The sequence below is a fragment of the Pinus tabuliformis genome, chromosome 9 (genome assembly GCF_031772625.1).
Source record: "Pinus tabuliformis cultivar Carrire ecotype Pingquan chromosome 9, CPIR1, whole genome shotgun sequence".
In the NCBI taxonomy this organism is placed as follows: Eukaryota; Viridiplantae; Streptophyta; class Pinopsida; order Pinales; family Pinaceae; genus Pinus; species Pinus tabuliformis.
The window spans coordinates 62,198,173-62,214,855 of NC_142307.1; the positions used below are offsets into that span (position 1 = coordinate 62,198,173).

Here is a 16,683-nt window from a genome sequence, read left to right on the forward strand (position 1 = left end):
TTAATATCTTTTAAGGGATCTTCTTTTATGCCATTATCGAGGGCTGCTTCGATCATGTGACGTTTTAGATGCGATACAACATCTGGTTGGTTAATGTAAGTGTTAATGATGTCATCTTCTGTTTGATCCTTAAATTCGAGAGCATCTTCTATGGTTAGTGGTGATCTAATGTTCTCAGTTAGATATGATACAGGTTGTTTTCTGGTTTTGATTATTGTTAAACTTGGTTGAGCTGGAGGATATAAGGCTAAATTCTTCGCATTGCTTCCTCTTGCTATAGTCATGTTGCCTATTCGACAGCTTATGTAAGCATCTGTGGCTACTAGCCAAGGTCTACCTAGAATTAGGGGATGTCCAACGAGTCAATTTCTAGGATTGATGATTAGAAAGTTTGCAGGGTATTCCCAAGAGTCTACTGACACCATTACATCCTGTAATGTGCCTTCTGGATTGACTACCGATCAGTCAACCAGTTCCAACAAGGTCATGGTTGGGTCCAAGGATGTAATGCCAAGCTTTTGACAAGTTGTGGTTGTAAGAATATTGATTGTCGCTCCTAAATCGACTAATGCATTGGGGAAGGAGCATCCTTTTACTTGCACAGTGACTATAGGATTTCCTAGGTCCTCATATTTTACAGGTGTTTCTCTTCCTGATAGTAAATCAGATAAGGTACCGACTACATGGACAGTTGGGGTTGTTTTTATTTTCCTCTTTGGCTTTTTCATACACAATTCTTTAATAGTTTTTGCATAAATCAGAATGTCCTGAATAGCCTAGAGGAGTGGTATTTTTACACACAAATTTTTGAATTCTCCCAGAAGATCAAAATCAGGGTATTCTATTGGGCAGGGTATGATTAATCTTTCTAGGAATGGTGGAGAGGAGGTGATCGTTTGATCGTGAGTTTTCTGTTTAACCATGTCCTCCACTTGTGGTGCTTGTTCTGCAGGTAACTGATCTTCAATTTGTTTGTTTTTATCCCCCTCTGATTCTATTATCCACCCAAATCTTAATTGAAGCTCATTGCACTCCCTTAACTTGGTTTCTGGCTCTAGTCCTTCAATAATTTTCACAGATTGAACCGGTCTGTTGTTGGGGTTCGGGTTGGGTTGGGCTAGGAGCTACGGTTGTAGGTTGTTCTGAGGGTTCTGTTGCAATGTGTAGGGTGTTGGCAGTGTGGGTTGAGGTACGAGGATTGTTCCTACTGGCTGATTTGTAGGTCTTGGCCAACTTGACTGCTAGTTCTGGTTCTATGAAGTCGGGGGTGGCCATTGGGATTGATATGCATTATTCTGCCAAAACGATGGGATGTAAGAGGAATTTGACCAATTGTCATTTTGATTTGATTGGTTGGGCCAAGATGGCATAGGGAATGGTTGTTGTGACCAATTGGAAAAAGGTGGCTGATTCTGCCACATGGCTCCTGGGTATTGTTGCGAATTATATTGCGAAGTTTGAAATAAAGAAGATGGATCAGTTGGAATACCTATTTGTCGTGGTTTCCATTGGCGATGCTGATTTAGCAGGTAGATTGGTTCTGTTTCTTCCTCTACCTCCTTATAGACTGATTTTAACCCTGGGAGTGATGGGCGGCTTTCTGTGGTATGATATTTAGTACATATGACATAGGTTTGCACCATATCCAGCAAGCATTCTTTGTGACTATGCTTCTTCCTACATCTAGGACAGAATATCACCAAATTTTGTTCTGCTTCTGCCTTCTTTTGTTTGGCTTGGATAATGTCCAATTGCGTTGTTAGTGTTCCCAAAATCTCTGTGTTGAAATCCTCTAGTAGGTTGCCAATTTCTGCACGAGTTATACCTCCACCAGAGATTTTGTTGTCCCTCGTGGTCATGTCGCGTTCTACTAGTTTCAATCTCGTACTGCCTCTTGAGGACCTGATACACAATTTAATAATCTCAACTTATTCTTCTTGATATATATCACCTTTGCCCATAATATTTAATGTTTCTATCCATTGTTCTTTCATCCCTTTAATCAGTGTAGTTTTTAGCACATTATCAGGTAAAGACAGAGTTGCATAGGGAGACCGCTGGAGGTTATATTGAAATCGTTCCACATATTCTTCTAATGTTTCACTGGGTCTTGCTACGATTTGGAATATTTCATCTTTCAATTCCCTAGATCTACAATAATCCTGATATTTTTTTAGGAAAACAGTTTTCATTTGTTCCCAATCATTTATTGTGCCACCACGTAATCCCATAAACCAATGCAAGGTTTCTCCTTTCAGTGTGGAAGGAAATAGTTTTAGTTTTTGGGGGTCAGTGGTATAATCATAATATTGACATAATACATCAAAGTCAAACAGAAATGCATCTGGATCCTCTAATGTTAATCCATGAAAGGTAGGAATGTTCTGGAGAGGGATAACTTTCATGGGTGCGTTGACTGTTATTTCAACGATGGGATATTGCAATGTAGAGGTATGAGGTGCTTGTGGGTTGTTTGCCATTTGATCAAATATGTGGCAATACCCTTCCAGAATCTCTAGAGAGTTATTCCTAGGATGATTAGAAGGGATTGGAATGATATTAACAGCACTCCCTCGATCTGGGATACTAGGTGTTCCTTGTTGAATTACTGCCTGAGGGGATCTTGGTTCCTCTGTTTCCCCTGTTTCTCCTCCTTTTTCATGAATATTACAAGAATTCCCTTCTTGTGAGGAAATTGGGTGCGAATTTTCAATCTCTTGAAAACTCTGGTCAGTTCCCACTGTTTTGTTGTGGACCTGAGCGTCGGCTACAGATGGTGAGCCTATGGCCTAAAGGGAGATAGTGGGTTGTCTGGAAGCAACGTTTCTAGGACCTACTGATGGCTGAGATTCAGCTTTCTTTAACATATCGTCTATGAATGTTGATCGTCCAAGGGTCACCGGTCCCTTAGATCTGTCAGGTTTGGGTAGTGGAATTGGATTGTTTTCGGGTGTTTTCTTGTTAGTTATTCATGCAAATAATTCAAATGTTTATCTCTACCCTAAGTTCTTAACAATTCTGCTGGAAAGCGGGCAGGGGAGAAGGCATTTTACGTGCTCCGTACATAGGTTCTTACCTTTCATTTTTAATATCCAGTTCTCTCCCAACAGATAAGTAGCAATTACCTATTTCAGATTTTTGTAATTGCATTGAAAAGCAGGCGGATGAGCAAGCACTTTACTTGCTCGTTACGTAGGTTCTTACCTTCCATTTTCAAAACCAAATTCTTCTTCAACAGCAATCATTAGATGTACATTACTCCTTAGAAATGGCTACACTCTCCCCGGCAACGGTGCCAAAATGTTGAATGATAAAAGGTGCCTTTTTAACTCCTAATTATCTTCACATTAATTATCAATCTGGGCAGGTTTTTCTATTTCAAGAGTGTACACAGTATGTGGCGGCTATTTAACTCAGAGAGTAATGCTTCTAAATTGCAGTATAGATCTTTTAAATACAAGAGTAAATGGATGCAGCAAGTAAATTCTAATTGAAATTAAAAGAAAACTCAATCCTTCAATGAAATCAAATCCTACAACAATTCAGGTAACAACAATATGCAATTCAAGTAGCCGCAGTATTATTTAAGAGTACAGTAGTGATGACTCTTCACTTAGAGACTGATTGAATTTAAATCAAACGCACTACTTTGTAAAACAACGATGACATCAATCTGAGAGACTAACAACAGTAGTTAATTCTCATTACAGTTGATTACATCGAGCAGGATATTCATCTAGGAAACTCAATCCAAAGCGAAAGGAAACTAATTAAACAATAATGTTGTAAATTATATAAAACAGAGATATTCTGTCAACGCAAAGAAATAAGGAACAACAATGAAATAATAATAGCAGAAAGCAATAAACTATCAACTGTCACACTTGCAAGAATCAGAAATATATGACACAGGTGAAGCAATGAATTCCACCAGAAGCCGGGCCCTTAGCTGCCAGCGTACACTGTTGGTTACTTCAGATAAATGAAAAGGAACAACAACTCCTCTTATATATTGATCATGAAAGAGTATTACAACGTATTTGTGTTCTTTGCTACAACGAAAGTCTGTAATTGAGAATTATAATAATAATAACAATAGTCATCCCCTTTCTATTTACAATCGTTTCCTTTCATAATGAGAAAGGGGTAAAAAGCTAGATGATAAAAATGATCCCTCGGGATCTCTCGATCTTGAGGGATTCGCACAATTTTCTAACTTCAGACATCTTTCCCTTCTCACGCTGATCCTGTTGATTTGCTTTTGGATGTATCTGCAACCGTTGTGTCCTTCCTTAGCTTGTTGTTTTCGCATTGTCCCTTAGTTAAGGAACAACAGTTGTCCCTTTTCGTACTTTCCTGCATAAAGAAGGATGATAATTAGCCAAAGCATAATTGTAACTAATTTCTGTATTTCTTCTCGTAATTTCTTAATAGATTAGTGCATTGAGATATAGAAAGGATAAGAATAAAGGAAAAGGATAATAATTTAATAGTAAATGCATACCTTTCCCATGACCCAATAGTTACCTCGGACCATTCCTTCTCTAATAACTTCTAAGGAAAAAACCTGAGTGATAACATAGTGGCAATCATACTGGGGATTCAAAACCCTCAGTTTCAATAAACCTTTGAAGAATTCAAATTTTTAGTCATAAGCATCTTAAAGGGTTATTAGAAGTTATTTCCAAAAGTTCATAAAAAATTTAAACAATCATAAAAAGCTTGAAATCTGGCTTCAGGGAGAACTCATTATACCAGGGCTAACCATGATCTAAATCCTCCCCCTATATTTGAAAATCCCAACCTTATTCCAAAGATAATTAGAAGATAAGAAAGTTCAGTAAGCCCCATACCTGTTTTTAGATCCCATTCATGCCCTGTTGAGTGGTTATTCATTGAAGACATCCCTTTTGATGAGTATTTTGGTCTCTCTTTGTTCAGAACCACGTCTGATAGTGAACTGCTAGACCTATTCCCAAATCCAGAATTCCTCATAGAACTTGAAATCCAATGAGCCAACTTGTCAATTGATCAAAATCTATTGAACTCCCCTCAAACACCCCTTACCACTGATAGACACCTTGAGCTTTTTGAAAAATCTTAAACATATTTTAGCTCACCATCATTTCCCCACACCTCTGAAGATTATCCCTCAACCTCATCTCCATTCATACCTTAAATCCCTCATCAGCCCATCATTACCCCTCAAACACCCATTACCTCCGTTATACCAACTCCCCTTGTTGTCCCAAATTTTCTAGTCACCCCAACTCCTGTTCTCAACCCTGTATAGCTTAGAGCTATGGCACTCAGATATGCCCCCCTTGTAATGCCTGCTCCTCAAGGTGTCTTACCAGCAGAAATCACCACATTTGATGGCACTGGAACATACATAGCACAACAACACACTAAGAAAATGAAAGATTATTTTGAACTACATGAGATTGACATAGGAGATGTCCAAATGAGAATCTTTGTCCAAAGTCTAGCTAGAGAAGTAAGAACATGGTTTAGATCTTTTTCCCCTCAAAGCATAGATAGTTTAGAAGTCCTTTACCAAAAACTCCTTAATAGGTGGGAGAAGAAGAAAAACCCCCTTCAAATTCTATCTGAATATGAAAACCTTAAAAGGGGACCAAACGAAACTGTTCAAGACTACTATACCAGGTTTAATAATGTGTACAATGCAATCCCTCTGGACCTTAGGCCTCCACCTAGTTTAGCCCTGATTAAGTTTCCAGACGGATTTGACACAAATATGGCTTTTCAACTTAGAGAAATAAACCCCCCTACACTTGAAGATATGCAAAGTGCAGTTGTTAGCGTAGAAGCTAATCTACTATCTAAAAGGGCTAGAGTTAGAAATGAGAGAATAATACCTTTGAAAGATGAATCTTCACCCTTTGATCAAAAAATGGATGATTTAGCTAAAGGAATGGAAAGGTTGATGGATAGAATAGAAGTCATTGAAAGGAAACCTCACTGGGATAACCAACAGGCTAATCCAGTAAGGAATCCAAATTTTAGGAAAAACCAGAACCAAAACACTAGTAAAAATGGACTTGATCAGAACATTATGCCACCTTTCCAAGAAACTTATGCTGAAACTTCCCACCAAGAAGACCTTGAGATAGACACTCAGATCAACCTTATGGGTTTAGATAATGAAGAAACTGTTTTTCTAACTCAGGATGATCAAGAATTATACATGCTTCAACAGTTACAAACTCAAACAGGAGAATCTTTCAACTATAAGCAAGGGTATGAATCTGCTATTTTCGAAGTTCATAAGCAGTACAACGTAAGAAGCAAGAAGAACATTGATTTTCCTTATCAAAATAAAAAAGCAATACCTAACCAACCTAAGAAAGTAAAAGCTACAAATCAGAACCCTCAAGTTACAAAAACTTTACAAATCCTTTCTAGAGCACATCAAAATACTTCTAGTCCCCCCATTGAAGATGTAATAGATAACTAGCCTTCCAATGAGCAGCCTTCCACTTCAGTCCCACTCAAAGGAACAGTGGAAACCCCTCCAAAAATTATATTAGAAAATCTGGATAAAAACACTCCTAACAATGAAAAATAAAAACATACTACTCAGAACTTTGGCTTTAAAATTCCAAATATTCAAACAGATAAATCCCCTCTGCCTTTCAATTTGGAAGCAGAGGTAGCCAACCTAAAAATTTCAGTGCCTCTGATAGAATTGGTTAAACATGAAACTTACAGATCTCAAATTAGTAAATCTCTGAACTTTGTTGAAAATGAAGACTCTGTGAATCTATTTGATGACCAACCTGAGTTAATTTTTGGACCAGATGTTAATGGAAAGCCAGTTGAAGGAGGGGTACCACCCTTCTACATCAGTCTTAACATCCATGATAAAATCCTACATAATGCCATGCTTGACTCTAGAGCCTCACATAATCTTATGCCCAAGTCTGTAATGGAAAAGCTTAACTTGGATATCACTAGGCCTTATAAGGATCTCTTTTCCTTTGATTGAAGCCAAGTTAAATGCTTAGGCCTCATAAAATATTTGTGTGTCTCCCTAGTTCAATACCCTACCAAGACCATACTTATGGACATAGTTGTTGCTGACATACCACCCAAGTATGGTATGCTGTTGTCTAGATCTTGGGGTGCCAAACTCCAGGGATCTTTGCAATTGGACATGTCCTATGCTACCATATCAGTCTTTGGACACCCCAAGAAGTTGTATAGAGAGACTCTGATGAAGTATGTAGTGAGTTCCCAGAAGAGATCTCAAAATTTCCCATATATTCAGTATATTCTGATATTGATTCCTTCATACTTTACAATGATGAAGACAATCAAGAAGACACTTCAAGTACTTTAATAGAAGAACCAAAAGAAATTGCAGTATTAAAGGAAAATCAAAATTTCCAAATTCATGAAACATCAAATAAAAAAGATGAGCTAGATACCTTATTCAAGAAAGATTCCCCTACCCTAGATGAAAATTATGAGCATGAAATCCTGTGGCATCTTGAATTTGATGGGTCAGTCAGCAAATTAGGTGTAGGTGCAGGAGCAGGTGTATGGATTTACAACCTAGAAAATGATTATTCAGAAGGTCATGCGTACAGGTTAAATTTTAAATGTACAAACAATATGGACAAATATGAAGCACTTCTGTTAGGTCTGAAACTTGTTAAAAGGTTAGGAGCCATCAGAGTCTCTATCATGGGAGATTCTGAGTTAGTGATTAAACAAATTAATGTTGTTTATATGACTAGAGATCCTAGACTAGGGTTTTATAGAGGAACAATCATAGAGATACTAAATACTTTCTTAGAAACCAAACTTGTTGTTATCCCCAGAAAACACAACATGCAGGCTCACAGCTTAGCCATGTTTACTAGTACTTGTAATTTGCCTTTCCAACCCAACCATCAATACACTGCTGAGCTTAGCCATAGACCTTCCATTCCTGACAATTTAAAGAACTAGCAAGTATTTGAGAATGATCAACAAATTAACAACCTTTTAACTTTAGATAATGAATTTGTAAATACCAACATAGACATAGACATAACATTAGATTTTGATTACTCTGATGAAGTAGAAATTAACAAACTAGAAGATGATCATACAGATAGATTTCACCCTCCAAAGTTTACTAAAGCAGATGTTCGAAACCTAAAACAGATGGAAATCGATGAATTCATTGATGAAGAAACTGAAGTCATAAACCTTAAAGACAATTTTTTACCCAAAGGATTAACTCCTTTGGAGGACTTAATCGATTCGAACGATATTCCCAAATAGCCTAAAATGAAACCTTTGAAATCAGACATTGAGGAATGTGATATAGTATCTGAAGAGAATCAAAAAATAATAAAGCTGTCAAAATCATTACCTCCCAATGAAAAACTGAAATATATGGAACTACTGAGAGAATTTCAGGATGTTTTTGCCTGGAGTTATGAGGACCTGTAATCTTATGATACTAGCATAATACAACACACTATTCCATTAAAACAAGATCAAAAGCCTTTTAGACAAAAGCTTAGGAGAATCAACCCTGTTCTACTACCCTCTATTAAAAGGAAATTAAGAGAATGTATGAAGCAGGAATCATAGCACCTAGTAGGTTCTTTGACTGGGTTTCCAATTTGGTACCCACTAGAAAGACAACAGGTGAAATTAGGTTGTGTGTTGATCTTAGAAATCTAAATAAAGTTTCACTTAAGGATAACTATCCTCTTCCAAAAATGGATCACATATTACATAGGGTAGTGGGTTCCTCTAGAATCTCACTGCTATATGGTTTCTCCGGTTATAATTAAATCCTAGTCCACCCAAATGATCAGGAAAAGACTGCATTCACAACTCCATGGGGCACTTTCATGTATGTGAAAATGCCTTTTGGGTTAAGAAATGCAGGGGCCACCTTTCAAAGAGCAATGGACATAGCCTTTTCCAAAGAAATCCATGACTTCCTGGTAATTTACCTAGATGACCTCACAGTATTCTCTAAATCAGATCAACAACACCTGGATCATCTTAGGCAGGTCTTTATTAAATGCAGGAAATATGGAATTTCTCTCAATCCTAAACAATATTTATTTGGGTTGGAAGAAGGGAAATTGTTAGGCCACATTATCTCTAAAGATGGTATCAGGGTTGACCCAACAAGAATTGAAGCTATTTTGCAGATACCACATCCCAGGAATATCAAAGAACTTCAAGCATTTCTAGGAAAGATAAACTTTTTGAGGAGATTTATCTCTAATTTAGCTAGGTTAATAAGATTACTAAACAACATGTTAAGGAAATATTCGACTATTAAATGGACTCTAGAGGCTAAAAAGTCATTTGAAGATATAAAGTTAGCCTTAACACAAATTCCAGTCCTCATCAGTCCAAAGTTTGACAAGGAATTTATCATATTTTCTTTTACTTCAGAACACACAATTGCTGCAGTACTCTTGCAAAAAATGATCAGGGTTTTGAACAGCCAATAGCCTTCTTCAGTAAAGCCTTGAGAGATGCACCTTTAAAGTATAACATAATGGAGAAACAAGCTTTTTCTCTGGTTAAAGCCATAAAAGATTTCAGAGTTTATATTTTGTACTCCCATATAGTAGCTTATGTTCCCAATGTTGTGGTTAAAGACATTTTAACACAGGATGGACCTGATGGAAAAAGGGGAAAGTGGATAGCTACAATATTAGAGTATGATTTAGAAATTAAACCTACAAAATTGATCAAAGGCCAAGGTTTGGCTAAGCTAACCACTGAATCAAACTATCAAGCCCTAGACATAAACTTCATTGCGGAATTGGATAACAAAGAGGAGATGGCGACTCCACATATCAGCCAAGCCTTTACAGATTCACCATGGTATGCTAACATAATATATGTTCTACAAAACCTTCAAGCTCCTCCAGAGTTATCCAGAACTAAAAGTAGGTTTTTGAAGATGAAATCTTTAAAGTTTTTCATAATTGATAATGCCTTATTTTGGAAAGATCATGAAGGCATATTGTTGAATTGTTTATTAAAGGAGTAATCTGATAAAAGTTTGCAATAATTTCATGCAGGTGACTGTGGGGGACATCTCTATTGGAAGACAACAACTGATAAGATCTTGAGGGCTAGTTTTTACTAGCCCACTCTGTTTGCTGATGTGAAAAAATTTGTAACCTCATGCCACAAATGTCAAATTTTGGAAGGAAAAGGAAAATTACTGCCATTACCTTTGAAACCTATATCAACTGAAGCACCATTTTAGAAGTGGGGTCTTGACTTCATTGGTGAAATTCACCCCCCTTCCTCTACCTAGAATAGATGGATCTTAACTGCCACAGATTATTTTACAAAATGGATAGAAGCCATACCCTCAAGACAAGCCACCGATACTGTCATAATAGGTTTTCTTGAGGCCAACATTCTATCCAGATTCGGTTGTCCCACTAAAATCATCACAGATAATGCTGCAACCTTCAAATAAAAAAGGATGATTGATTTTTGCAACAAGTATCACATAACCCTTGGCCATTCCACAACCTACTATCCCCAGGGAAATGGACTTGCAGAATCATCCAATAAAAGCCTAATGAATATCATCAAAAAATTATTGGAAGACAATAAGAAGACCTGGAATAAGAAACTAGTGAATGCTTTATGGGCAGATAGACTGACCACAAAGAAATCTATTGGCACTAGTCCCTATCAGCTAGTCTATGGAATGGAGGTTGTCTTCCCATCTTCTTTGGGAACTCCAGTGATGAAATTACTCCAAGAAGCACAAGTCGAGCCCAATGACATTCAAAGAAGGATCAACCAGACTATTCATTTGCAGCAAACCAGAGAACAAGTCTACATTAGATCCTAGGTGGTGCAGGAGAAAATTAAGAAAGAATTTGACAAAAGAACCAAGGCAAAATATTTCTATCTAGGAGACAAAGTACTGAAATGGGACTCAAGAAGGGAAGATAAAGGGAAACATGGGAAGTTTGACTTCCTGTGGAAAGGTCCTTACATTATTTATGCTTTTAGAGGTAATAATGCTTATTTCCTTAAAGAACTGGATGGAGCAGAAGTAGAAGGAGGACTAGTAAATGGTCGAATGCTTAAACACTATATGGATCCCAGTTACTGATTCCACTAATTACTTGTACATACTATATCCTTCATAAAGTTCAGTGTGGATTGGATGGTAAACTTTGGAGTTGAAGCCCGAAGAGAAGGCCCTAAGCTTTAAAGTTTTACTGTCAATAAATATCAATAAAGTAGCAAAGTAAAAAGGAAAGTTGCAGAGTAAAACCACAGAAATTCAGAAGGCCATTGATCTACTAGTTCTTGACATTTCACCAGGAAATGCCATCCCCAAGTGGAGCCACTATTATGTTCCTATACCAATAGGTGTCATAATTTTTGAATGAATGAGGTCAAAACTGTAATATGTACATACCTTTTCTTTCTGCAAATGTTTTCCATATTTGTAAAAAATCAAAAAAATAAAAAAATGTAAAGAGGGTATGTCCTAAAAGAAAAATCAAAGGACAAAAAGAATGAAAAAGGTCAAAAAGAAAAGATGAAAAATGAACCCCAAATAAAAGTAAAAAGACCATGAAAGTGTGCAAGTCCAAATGGCACTACTATTTTATTTACAATAATGATTGTGTGCAATGTGTTATTTATGCCACAATCCATGGTAACAAAACGGTTTAATCTTGGTTATTCCATGTTTTCAATTTCATGCTTAGAGATAGAGAATAAAATCTGACCAAACTGTTTAAACTTGACAGATAAGTAGATAGGTGGAGAAAATAAAAGGAGCTCAATTGTTTAATCTGAGCCCTTGGATGTAATAAGGATAGACGTAGATATATTTCTATTGTAAAAGAAAAGAAAATTTTGATAAGGGTTTTCCAGTTTAAGTGCACCCTAATAAAGAGTAGAAAAAATGGTAGGATGTGTAGATGGGTAAGTAGGGGAATGGTTGCAGAATTATGGTGATTTATTGGATAAAATCATGTCATTTACTTTCATCATCAAATTGCTTAAAGTATGTATGACAATGGGACAGTTACAAAGTCAAGTGATTATTTTCCCATTCATTTTACCTTTTCACTAATTTCCCACAAGGAAAAATTAAAAGTGCCTAAAACCCTAAGTTAAAGGGGCTCAAAGCATTTCTCTGACTTCTGGAGGGACCGGACCCTCGGCCCAATAACTTATAAGGTTTAAGTACTACAACCCCCTTACAAACATTCACTCCCTCCATGAACATTCATCTCACCTAGAAGTCCCTCTTCCTAAGGTGAAATCCTCATTTACCTAGGAAAAGTAATAAACCTTACGTAAAACCCCTTTTGCTTACATAAAAACCCATAAAAAAACATTAAGCCTAAGTTATGATGTGTAAATTTGGATGTATAAATGTCAATATAACATACTCAGTGCAATTTGTTTTTCCACTTCCGTTTCATATTAACTTTAACTTTTATTATATTTAACTTCCGAAAAATAAAGCCCTTTCCCGTATTAGTTAATTAAATTCCCAAATGTTAAATATCCTGTCCCGTGGTTTGAAATATAAACCATAATAGTAAATGATTAAATGGATTAATTAGTCGATTTGTGACTAATTAAGAGCCATAACCCTCCGCCATATAAAGCGGGATTAATTAATCAAATAGTGATTAATTAATAACCCTCATCCAATCATATCACCCCCAACGTCATTAAGCCACCATAACTTGTAATTAAAATCCCATCGGGTCCCTCCATTAACTCCCCAAAAAAATCAAATCCCGATCACTGTACGATCTGACCCCTTCAGATCTAATGACTCTTGCTCATATCGGGCAGCCTCTGATGCCGACCTTTACCCGCCCGATGTGAGCGGTTTTACTATTCACCCCTCTGCTACCTGTCGCCTGATGAATGGCACCGGGTGGACCTCCCCCAATACCGCCAAGTGCCCAAAAGCAGTGTAATAGATTCCGCTTACCACCTCCACTACACGACAAAACATCACCTCCATCAGTTGGTGCCAACTATTGCTTTTCCATTATACCTGCCAAAATCATTGACTTTGCAGATAAACCAAAAATACTCATTATTTTTGTTTTTTTACTGAGAAAAGAAACTTTTGTTCTCCATGCAACCACAGAGTACATTCAAGTCATCAACCTGCTACCAACCGTCAACCTTTCACAGTCGTTGAACTCCAGATTACCATTGCAGATCTGTGTGCTCCCTGTGAATAGTGCACCAATACCATTAATCCATTCAGACAACCGAAACCATGTATTTACCCTATTTTCGACTGAGAAACCCTGTTTTCGTGCCAAACCTGAACTAAATTGCTTTAAAAATTAAGTAATTCAGTGAGTTAAGTTGTGTGATAGTCTTGATATATTCTGTGATAATCCAATTTTTCCATATTTCCCTGAAATTCTTTGCCCCCATCCTTGAATCCACAAGAACCAAGGATGGATGCCCCAATTTCTTTGAATGTCATGCCAGTTACTACTCCCCATAGAGATTTAGACCATCTTCCCCTAGCTGACAAAGATTTTCAGATTAAAGACCTCACCTTTGAAGAATCCCCTTTGAAATTGCATTGCAGATACCAAGATAACTACTTGAACCATGCAGATAAGATAGGCCTCTGGGAATCAAACCTGCCCAAGTATCAATTCCCCAGTGTTCATGTCTTCCCGGAGATTGTTCACTACTGTCATGCAAACTATGACCCTATCATGAGAGCTGTAATGTCCCCAGATCAGAAAATCCTATTCACTATCACTGCAAAATCCATAAATGAGATGTTACAGTTACAACCTAGTGAAAACCTTACCCCCCTTACTATTGTTGACTTGCTTGACAGATTTTCCAAGCTATCTAGTTCCAAAAGTACTCAAATCCTCCAGACTTTCATTGTTGAAGAAAAATACATGCCAAAAGACCCCCCCCTTACATGTCATCCTTCTTTTCTGATCTGGGAAAAGATATCACATCAATGATATCATGCATTTTAGGTTTTACCACTAGTGAATATGTAGATGATATCATTTTTGCCTACATGTTTATTTTTACCCTTGGCCAGCCTCTTGCAGTCAAATTTGATTATGTAAAATTCATCTCAGATAAGATGCATGATCAATTTATGAGATTGGAAAATGAAAGGGTGCTCAAATATTCATCTGTCCTATACCATTTATTTCTTTACTATCAGATTGATAAGTTTCCCTTCTCTGTCCAAAAACTTGATACCAAAGGGAATCCTAGATCTGTCGTCTTCTGGACCCCTCTGTTCCACATGTTTAATTCTCCCTACCCATATACATATTTCATTGATCTATTTGTACACCCAGTGGCTACCGTGTTTCTAGGAAGCCCTCCTCCCAGAATCAGTGCAGACATCAGGAGGATCCTGCAATTGTCAAAGCAATACAAAGTAGGGGATTGGTACTTGTACCAAAACCATACAGAAATCAGAATCTATGGATGTGAGTTACCACCTTACAAAATGCCGATGTACCTCCCCATGAGATTATTTGCTCTAGAGTACTACAAACAAATAATCAATTCAGATGAGGTGCATTTTGTCAGAACCAAGAAAAAGGCCCAACTAAGAATAAAAGATCATCTTGGCCCTTTCATTTGTAATAGTAGAGAAGTAGGAAAGGAGGCATATGAAATCCTCCAAAGGTTGAAATTAAAATAGAGTTTCATGTGGACCTATGATCCTCATAGCTTTATCTGTAATAGGAGACAGAAAAATAAGCTATCTCCTTACATCCACCATAGGATCCCAGAAATTGAAAAAAATGCCAATCAATCTAAATGGGTGGAAAACACATTAGTAGATCAAGATAGTACAGAGGTTGCAGTTGACAATGTATTGATGGATTTAGAAAGGAGGCTTGATGAAGGTTTATTTGTACAAGTGCCTGGAGAAAATCCATCTTAGAGAAAGTACAGGAACACAGTTGACAGACTTCGAAGCAAGTAGGGCCATTAGGCCAACCAAGATCATCAGGACAAGCATAGCCATCAAAACAACAGGAGCTTTCAGAACATCAAAAAGAATCTGAACAACCTAAAATTTCAGAGGAGCTTGCTCAACCTGAACAAATCATGAGAAATCCTCCTATTTTGTAGACTCCTCTCAATGAGGAAAGAAACCTTAAAAGAGACAGAGACGAGGGCACTCCATCCAGCAAGCCTATTGATCAAACTTTTGCTAAAAGGCAAAGGTCAAACCCATATGCAGAACAAGAGTACACTGAGGAAACAATAGGAAACATAGTGGCAGAAATGATAGAAAGTGGGCACACTATCCCTTCAGGAGGTTCACCATCCACCTCACAGTTCCAGGTATTAGAAAGGAAACAAAGCACTGAGGTATCTTCCTTCAGGGCCCCTTCTGGTCAGAGCCTAGATATTAAAGAAAAATACAAAGAAATCAAAGCAAGGAGTGAAAGATTAAAACTGGAAAGATATGCACATTATTTAAAGATGGCCGCAACAAACCAAACAAGGCTGATGTCAGCCTTTGACATAAATGAAGGCAAGATGCAGATGAGCTTTCTTAAGCCAACTGTGCAACAACCAAGATCAATGGTTGACTATTTGAAAACTGATTTTGAAGTTTTGGCAAAGGATATTCACCCAATTGATCAAATAGAGCTACATAAGCAGACAGATGAAATGGTCTACTCCACGTTGACCAACAAAGCAATCATAGCTCATCAACTACAGAACTCACTAAATAACACATCTGCACAGCTTCAATTGGAAAAGGCCTCATCTCAGGCCAAAGACACTAGAATAAAGTCCTTAGAGGACTTGGTCATAGAGTTGGGACATGATCCCAAGGATGTTAAAGCAGCAGAGAAATTAATAAAGAAGAAAAATGATGACATAGCTGCACTAAAGAAGTAGCTCAAGATTCCTCCTCTTCACCATCCTCAAACTGCTGAAGTTTTAGAAAAATAGAAGGAAGAAGAACTTATGGACCTAGTCCTTAAGTTGAATGATCAATTAAAGGAAACTGAGAAAGAATTGGAGAATTTGATGCAGTCCAAGCAGAGTGAGCTGGCCACCACTCCTCAGACTGTAATACCTACAGTTTCCACAGCAGTACCCTCCACCCTGGCAGCTTCCTTGGCACCAACAATTCCAATAGCAACAACATTGCTAGTAGCAGGTACTACTTCATCCATAGGTACATCGACCAGTGCAAGGATAACAATAGTAAAAACAGTTGAATTGGTTAAGGCTATGGAACAAATGAGCATCCAAGCCACAAAACTCAAGAAACTCAGAGAGCAAGTCACAAGCCTAGAAACCAGTTGTTCACTTGCACACATACATCACAAAGAAGAGACTCGGAAAAACCAAAGGATGGAAGAAAGAATACAAATCCTTGAGAATGATTTGACTCTAGAAAAGCCATTGGGAGATATCAAGGATATACTGTGGACCAATATCATTGATTCCATTAATGATATTTTGGCCTTCCATTCAGGTTATTTTTTAGCAAACTGAATTAGTCAAAACAACCATGGAAGCCATGCAAAAGACAAAGGAATAACTGGGAGACAAGCCTGAAGAAGCAAATCAGTTGATAGATTTTTTGAATAGTAGAAACAGGTACCAGCTGGATGAATTAGAAATTCAGGACAGAACAAC

General features: G+C 37.4%; 1 pseudogene; it reads right to left on the bottom strand.

Moving 5' to 3' along the window:
* Positions 1–16,214, bottom strand: part of LOC149147121 (molybdopterin biosynthesis protein CNX1 pseudogene) — an 81,139-nt pseudogene extending 64,925 nt beyond the window's left edge.
* Between the last annotated feature and the right edge of the window lie 469 nt (positions 16,215–16,683).